This window comes from Perognathus longimembris, chromosome 4, assembly GCF_023159225.1.
Source record: "Perognathus longimembris pacificus isolate PPM17 chromosome 4, ASM2315922v1, whole genome shotgun sequence".
In the NCBI taxonomy this organism is placed as follows: domain Eukaryota; kingdom Metazoa; phylum Chordata; class Mammalia; order Rodentia; family Heteromyidae; genus Perognathus; species Perognathus longimembris.
The window spans coordinates 17,602,197-17,611,111 of record NC_063164.1 but is presented as its reverse complement, the minus strand read 5'-3'; positions in this window follow the sequence as shown (position 1 = coordinate 17,611,111).

Genomic DNA, 8,915 nt, shown 5'->3' with positions numbered 1-8,915 from the left:
CCTGACAGGTATTAAAATAATGCAAAAGTTGTGTGCTTTTTTTTTTTTAGAGGTCATCTTCTTCCTTTTTTTGGTTGGCTCCACAAAGTGAATTGGAAGTGGAGCTACTGAGAGTGAATCAGACATCATTTCCTACCCTCCCACAGATTCTCTGTTCTCCCAAGACACTCCCACTTCTCCAACCTTCCTTTATGAACCCTCCCATTCTATCCTGGTTGCTGACAAATTCCAGTCAACAGTCATTAGAGGAAGGAAAAAAGCTCTGGTGTTTCCATTGACTAGATAGCGGGGTGAGAAACTGCTAACCCTGCTAATTTAGTCTGTATATAGTTAGAACCAAATTTGAAAAAAAAACAAACCCACCATCATAACCACTTTTTTTTTTGGGGGGGGGGGGGGGAAAGGATCATGGAGCATAAACTCAGGGCCTGAGCTCTGTCCCTGTGCATTTTGCTCAAGGCTAGTGCTCTACCACTTTGAGCAACATTTCCACTTCTGGTTTTCTGGTGGTTAGTTGGAGATAAGAGTCTCACAGAATTCCCTGACCAGGCTGGCTTTGAACCACTGTCCTCAGATCTCAATCTCCTGAATAGGTAGGATTACAGGTATGAGCCACCAGTGCCTAACTCATAACCATTTTTTTAAAAAATCGTAAATAAGAAAATTCAATGCATTGTTGCAGAAAAAAATAAAATCGCTAGCATTTTGATACTAATGGCAAAATGGTTTTGTTGTTTTTGTGCTTTGTGGTACTGAGGATCAAACCCAGAAGTTTGTACATTCTAGGCAAGCACTCCACCACTCAGCTAAACTCCCAGCTCCCAATTATATTATTTTTAAACAGAAAAAGAAATGTTGACTCCAATTTGAAGATGTACTTTGATCTAGAAAAGTCCGTAGTTTTTTTCCTGGTTATAGAAGCATTTTAAATTCTTTCAAAGATGACTTGATTGAAGGTATCATTTATTGTATTCAATTGAGATGTGCCAAGGTGGGTCAAGAGAGGCCTGGTTACAACCACAGCCATATGACCACTAAGTGAACTGAGAGAAGGATTCTGAACTTTTCCAGTGAAAAGTGACTGGGGACTGAATGCTAGCCCAATACAGGTAGGCTGTGTGATTCAGAGGTGAAGTCTCTTCAAGAGATAGTTTGTTTCAAACAAGGAGGCTTTGGCTCTCTGCTTGTACCTTTGACCATGGGGTTGTAAACATCTAAAGCCACACACACACCAAAGCCTGGATGTACACTAATTCTCCTGTTTGGAAGCACTTTGTTTTCAGGTATTAATTCTGATCCCTGTTTGAGGCATTTCTTCCCTGGGCCCTCACTCCATGCTGTACTGACCACTCTTTTGGCTGAATCAGACGCTGCTCTTCTCTGTGCTCTGCATCACAGCCCCCTTTGTCCTGGAGGAAAAGACATGCTGTAACCATGAGCCTTCCACACCTCCTGTTCTATCATGGCCCATTAGCAATGCCTCCCTTCCGCTTGTGAGTTGCTCTTGCTGCTCACCCATCTCTCCACCCCTCCTCCACCCCATCTGCCTGGAAGCTTCATTTGCTCCCCTCTGCATAACAGCTGCTGGCTCAGACTGACAGGGGCTTTGGGGCTTCTTAAACATGCAAATTCACAGAATAGAATGCCAATGAGGCATCTCATTCTGCTCCTGCCTGGAAACATAACCATTCCTGAGCCACATCCCATGAATAAGATTCCTAATCAATTCATAATATTCAGCCAGTACTTATGAGCACTGCAGTCTGCCACGCAATGCTGTAGGATTCTGTGTAGTCAACAAAATGCAGTTAGCTTTCACTGTCTTCTAAGTATATATTCTAACATATAGGGATAGTGGGAGTGGAGGACTGAGAGATAATATGTGCCACAAGAGCTAGGACAATAGCCAAACAGATGGTGAAGGTCAAGGTGTGTGTGTGTGTGTGTGTGTGTGTGTGTGTGTGTGTGTGTGTGTGTGTGTATGCCAGTCCTGGTTCTTCAACTCAGGGCTTGGGCACTGTTCCTGAGCTTTAGTGCTGAAGTCTAGCATTCTACCACTTGAGCTACAGCTCTACTTCCAGCTTTCTTCTTCTTTTTTTTTAATCCTTAAGGTTTTTTTTTATCATTTTTTATTTTTTCCTGAATAATTACTTATACTTCAAGCTTTCTTAGTGATTGGAGATAATAATTTCATGGGCTTTCCTGCCCAGGATGGCTTTGAACTATGATACTCAGAGCTCAGCCTCTTCAATAGCTAGAACTACAGGCATGAGCTACAGGCATGCCAGGCTAAAGATAGGTCTTTTAGCTCTTCCAATGCAGAGATGCTCAAAGTCCTCATACCCAACTGTCTTTGCTGCCAAGGAAGTATTCCTTTATATACAATCAGATGCTGCTGAACCAGCCTTAGCCTTAGAACCAAACCAAGATTGTTTACTAGCCACTCTTGAAGGCCAGTGACTCAACAAAAAGTTGTTGGAGCAAGAAAAAGATTTATTTGGAGCCAGCACTCATAGCTCATGCCTGTAAATCTCACCTATTCATAAGATCTGAGATCTGAGGATTGCAGTTCAAAACCAGCCCATGAATGAAAGTTTAAGAGGCTCTTACCTCCTATTAACCAGCAAAAAGTTAGATGTAGAGCTGTGGACCAAGTGGTACAGTACCAGCCTTGAATGAAAAAGATAAGGGATAGCGCCCAGGCCCAGAGTTCAAATCCCAGTACTGGCAACAACAAAGAGGAAGGAAGGAAGGAAGGAAGATTGATTTATTTGGAAAGCTAGGAAATCAAAGCAGATGGGAACAGTTATTGTTCACAAAGCTCCATTTTAAGAAGGTCAGGAGTACAAAGGGCTTTCCTAGAGAGGGAATGGAGAAGCAGCTGGGCAATGAGCACAGGGGCCATATATTGAGCAAGGTCTTCATACTCAGGGCATGTACTTTTTACTGGAATATCTTTGGGGCTAATAATTTATTTTCATCTCCTCTATTTTTTTAGACCAACATATTGTATTCCTGCAAGTTAAATATTATTTTACTTTTAATTAAAGAGCAAGATTAGCCAGGAATCAATGGCTATTCAGAAGGATGAGATCTAAGGATCTCAGTTCAAAGCCAGCCCAGGCAGGAAAGCCCATGAGGCTATTATCTCCAGTAATTCAGCTAAAATCCAGAAGTAGAGCTGTGGCATAAGTAGTAGAGCATCAGCCATGAGCAAGAAAGCTAAGGACCAGTTTCCAGTCCCTGAGTTCAAGTCCCAGTACTGGCTTATGCATGTGGGCATACACACACACACACACACACACACACACACACACACACACACACGTGCGCACACACACATCCCAAGAGATTAGGAAGTTAATATTTTTAGATTTACTTTGAACTTCATATTCTTTCTTTTTTTTTGGCCAGTCCTAGGTGGTGAACTCAGGGCCTGAGCACTTGTCCCTGGCTTCTTTTTTGCTCAAGGCTAGCACTCTGCCACTTGAGCCACAGCGCCACTTCTGGCCATTTTCTGCATATGTGGTGCTAAGGAATCGAACCCAGGGCCTCATGTATACGAGGCAAGCACTCTTGCCACTAGGCCATATTCCCAGCCCACCATATTCTTTCTTTCTTATTAATCTACTTTATTGTTATTACAGAGGTGATGTGAAGAGGGATTACAGTTACATGAGTCGGGTAATGAGTACATTTTCTTTTGTATAGTGTCTTCTGTTCCCTCACTCTCTTCTAGTTCTTCCACCCTGGCTCCACCCACAAGTTGTATGGTTCACATTTCTCAGTGTCCAGTGAGCTCCACTGCTGCACTTTTCCCCCCTTTTCCCCTCTAGTTCTTTACCCTCCCCCCAACTCTTCTGTCGATGCACACTTGAATACACCATATATAAGGTAAAGAAGATAGAATCATCGAAGGCTAAAAGAAAAGAAAGAAGGAAGGAAGGAAGGAAAAAAGAGATCTCTTGTTCCCATATCTTGGATTTACTTTCAATATGTATGTTATTTTATATAAATATGAAGAGGCACTTAGGCATTGCACTTTTGTGTTTCTTTCCTAAGACTATCCTCATTTTGTTTTCACTGTGTGAGTATCTAGAATCCTGTATAATTTGTCATAGCCCAGTGTATTTTAGGTCCAATTTCTGCATATCAGAGAGAACCTGAGCTGTTTGTCTCTCAGAGTTGGCTTACTTCACTTAACATGATTTGTTCTAGTTCTGTGCACTTCCCTGTGAATTACATTGTTTTATTCTAATGGCTCTGTAAAATTCCATTATGTGTAGTTTTTCAATCCACTCATTTATTGTGGGGCATCTGGCTGTTTTCATATCTTGGCTATTGTGAATGCAGCAATGAACATGGATGTGCAGGTGTCTTTACCATATCCTGGCCCATGATGTTCAGGATAGACGCCCAGGAGTGGTATGGCTGGGTTATAAGGAAGGTCTACGTTTAGTTTTTTGAGGAATCTTCAGACTGCTGTCCAGAATGGTTGTACTAGTTTGCATTCCCAGCAACAGTGCAATAAGGTTCTTTTTCTCCTTATCCCTGCCAACATTTGTTGTTGTTCGATTTTCACAATGTTGGCCGATCTAACTGGGGTGAGCTGGAATCTCAGAGTTGTTTTGATTTGCATTTCCTTTATGGCCAGCAATGATGGGCATTTCCTCGTGTGTTTATTTGCCATTCTTATCTCTTCTTCTGAGAAGTCTCTCCCTTGCCCATTTAGTGACTTGTTTATTAGGTCTGTGAGGGGTTAGTTTCTTGAGCTCCTTGTATATGTTGGATATTAAGCCTTTGCCTAATGTGTTGCTGGTAAAGATCTTCTCCCAGTCCGTTGGCTGTCTTTGTAGTTTAGTAACCATGCCCTTAATCCCACTTGTCAAGTCTCTCTCCCATATGTTGTGCCCTTGGGATTCTTTCCAAGAAGTTCCTGCCTATACCTATAAGCTCTAAAGTTTCTACTACTCTCTCATGCAGTATTTTCAAAGTTGAGGTCTTTGATCCACTTTGAATTGATATTAGTCCATTATGACAAACAGGGATCCACTTTTAGTTTTCTGCATATAAATACCCACTTTTCCCAACACCAGCTGTTGAGGAGGCTATCCGCCCCCCCCCCCACACACACACTGTATGCTGTTGGCTTCCTTATCAAATATCAGATAACTGTTTTATTTCTGGGTCTTCTAATCCATTCCGTTGATCTTCAGCTCTATTTTTGTGCCAATACCAAGCTGTTTTTGTTATTATAGCTCTGTAGTAAAGCTTGAGGTCTGGTATTGTGATGCCACATGTATTACTTTTTTTGTCTAGAATTGCTTTGGCTATTCTAGGTCTTTTGTTGTTCCATATAAATTTTTGGATTGTTTTGTCTATCTTAGTAAAGAACATCATTGAGATTTTGATGGATATTGTGTTAAATTTGTATATTCTTTTTTGCAGTATGGTCATTTTCACAATATTGATTCTACCTTTCTATGAACATGGAAGGTCTTTCCATTTCCTGGTGTACGCTTTGGTTTCCTTCTTCAGATTTTGTAATTTTCACTATAAAGATCTTTTACATATTTGGTTAGGTTTATTCCTACATATTTTGTTTATTATTTGAGGCTATTTCCCTTTCTGCTTGTACATTGTTGGCCTCCAGAAAGGTTACTGATTTGGGGGGTTAATTTTGTATCCTGTTACTTTGCCAAAGTGTTGGATCAGCTCTAGAAGCTTGGGGATGGAGTGTTTTGGGTCCTTTAGGTATAAGATCATGCTGTCTACAAATAAGAATAATTTTATTTTATTTTTTGTAATTCATAGAGCTTGAACTCAGGGCCTGAGTGCTGTCCCTGAGCTCTTTTGCTCAAGGCTAGAACTCTACCACTTTGAGCCACCATACCACTTCCTAGTTTGACTTCTTTCCCCATGTGAATCCTTTTTATGTCCTTTTCTTGCTTTATTGCTCTGGCTAAGAATTCCAAGACTATATTGAAGAGGAGTGGAGTGAATGGACATCCTTGCCTTGTTCTTGATTTTAGAGGAAATGCTTTTAGTTTTTCCCCCTTCAGTATGACGTTTGCTGTTGGTCTGTCATATATAATCTTTATGATTTAAAGGAATGTTCCTTCTATTTCTAGCATCTCCTAAGCTTTCTGGCATGAATGAAAGTTGTATTTTGTCAAAGGCTTTTTCTGACTCTATTGAGATGATCATATGGTTATTGTCTTTGGCACTGTTGACATAGTGAATTACATTTAGTAATTTACATTGTTATGCCAAGTCACGAAAGGACCACCAAGAAGGCCACTGAGACTAAGACATTCCGAAATGCAATAGCAAGGCAAGACTTTATTCAAGCAGGGCCACGGCCCGGGCCTTGTTCTACCCACGGACACAGCGGAGGTTAGGAGCCAGCCTCGAGCTGAGATTTCACAGAGCTTATAAAGGCAAAAGCCAAAGTTACAGCAATCAGGTGTTCAAGCAAGATTAGGATACGAGTACAAATCTGATTGGCTCAGGGCTCGAGGCATTCTGGGGGCGGTTAGAGTTAAGCATTCCCAGGCAGTTAGAGTTCTTGACCGGCTGGGCCCTAATAAACTTGCCCTGGGTTTGCTCATAGTTTAAACAGACAACAAAACGGGGGCTGCCTGAAAATGGGGTTCACCCTAACTCTTCATTCCCCCCTTCAACATATGTTAAATAAGCCTTGCATCTATGGGATGAAGCCTATTTAGTCATAATGTATGATTTTAAAAATTTGTTTCTGGATTCTGTTGGCTAATATTTTATTGAGGAGCTCTGCATCTGTGTTCATCAGAGAAATTGGTCTGTTGTACTCTTTTTTGTTGTTGTTAGATCCTTGCCTGGTTTTCGGATGAATGTGATACTGGCTTCATAGAATGAGTATGGAATTACTCCCTCTGTTTCTATTTCACCAAAAAGCTTGAGGAGCACTGGTGTTAGTTCATCTTTAAAAGTCTAATAGAATTCATCTGTGAATCTGTCCAAGCCTGCCTGGTCTTTTCCTTGTTGGAAGACTTTTGATTATTTCCTCTATCTCGTTGGGTATTATTGGCTTGTTTAACTGGTATATATCTTCTTGGTTCAACTTAGGCAGATTGTGTTTCTCTAGAAATTTATCCATCTCTTTAAAGTTCTCCTTCCTTTTTCTTTCTTTCTTCTTCTTTTTTTTTTTTTTTTTTGCCAGTCCTGGGGCTTGGACTCAAGGCCTGAGCACTGTCCCTGGCTTCTTTTTGCTCAAGGCTAGCACTCTACCACTTGAGCCACAGCGCCACTTCTGGCCGTTTTCTGCATATGTGGTGCTGGGGAATCGAACCCAGGGCTTCATGTATACGAGGCATGCACTCTTGCCGCTAGGCCATATCCCCAGCCCCCCTTTTTTTTGGCCAGTCGTGTGGCTTGGACTCAGGGCCTGAGCACTGTCCCTGGCTTCTTTTTGCTCAAGGCTAGCACTCTGCCACTTGAGCCACAGCGCCACTTCTGGCCGTTTTCTGTATATGTGGTCCTGGGGAATTGAACCCAGGGCCTCATATATACGAGGCAGGCACTCTTGCCACTAGGCCATATTCCCAGCCCTCTCCTTCCTTTTTGAGTATGGATTTTTTTTTTTTTTCAGTCCTGGGGCTTGGACTCAGGGCTTGAGCACTGTCCCTGGCTTCTTTTTGCTCAGGGCTAGCACTCTACCACTTGAGCCACAGTGCCACTTCTGGCCATTTTCTGTATATGTGGTGCTGGGGAATTGAACCCAGGGCTTCATGTATATGAGGCAAGCACTCTTACCACTAGGCCATATCCCCAGCCCCTTGAGTATAGATTTTGAAAGTAGTCTTTTAAAATTGTTTGGGGTTTGGAGTATTTGCTGTAATGTTTAGGAAATTAACTGTATGCCACTTTTTTGGGGGGGGAGGGGCCAGTCCTGGGGCTTAGACTCAGGGACTGAGCACTGTTCCTGGCTTCTTTTTGCTCAAGGTTAGTACTCTGCCACTTGAGCCACAGCGCCACTTCTGGCCATTTTCTGCATATGTGGTGCTGGGGAATTGAACCCAGGGCCTCATGTATACGAGACAAGCACTTTTGCCACTGGGCCATATCCCCAGCCCGTGCATGCCACTTTTTATGTTACTTGGAGACCATCAGATGATTCTTCAAACCAAGAGAAAAGTAATGATTAGTAGGGTTTACCTCTCATGGCTCTTTTAGAAGGGTGAGCTAACCTTGCAGTTACTTATTAAGATCCAAAGGTCATCTTTTGTGAGAGAATAATAAGATACAGTGAAAGGCAAAAATTTCAACCTGCCAGGCAGCTTTAGTCAGAGCTATTAAAACACTAATAATGAATTGCTCAGCTGTGTGACCTCTAAAATAAGTGGTTTTCAAAAGTCAACTGAAGCCTGCCACCAGTGGCTCACACCTCTAAGCCTAGCTACTCAGGAGGCTAAGGCCTGAGGATCCTGGTTTGAAGCCATCCCAGACAGGAAAGTCCATGAGACTCTTATCTCCAATTAATCACCAAACAGCTGGAAGTGGAGCTGTGGTTCAAGTAGTAGAGTGCTAGCCTTGGCCAGAAAAGCTCAGGCACAGAGCCAAGGCCCTGGGTTCAAGTCCCAGGACACACACACACACACACACACACACACACACACACACACACACACACACACACACATCAACTGAAAAAAAGTCAAGATGGAAAGTTCTTTCAGTTTTCTTTTGACTACCAGATGCTCAGGAAGCAACAATCTGCAGCCTGACTGTGCTTGTCCCACTTCAGAACAACTGACCTGAAGCTGGGAGTTTAAAGGTACTGTTGCATCATAATGTTTATCCCTTGACACTAGTCTAGGCCAATTTCTTTTCCACATTTACTTGGATGAGATTGTTTCTGAGAGGGGCTAGTGGTA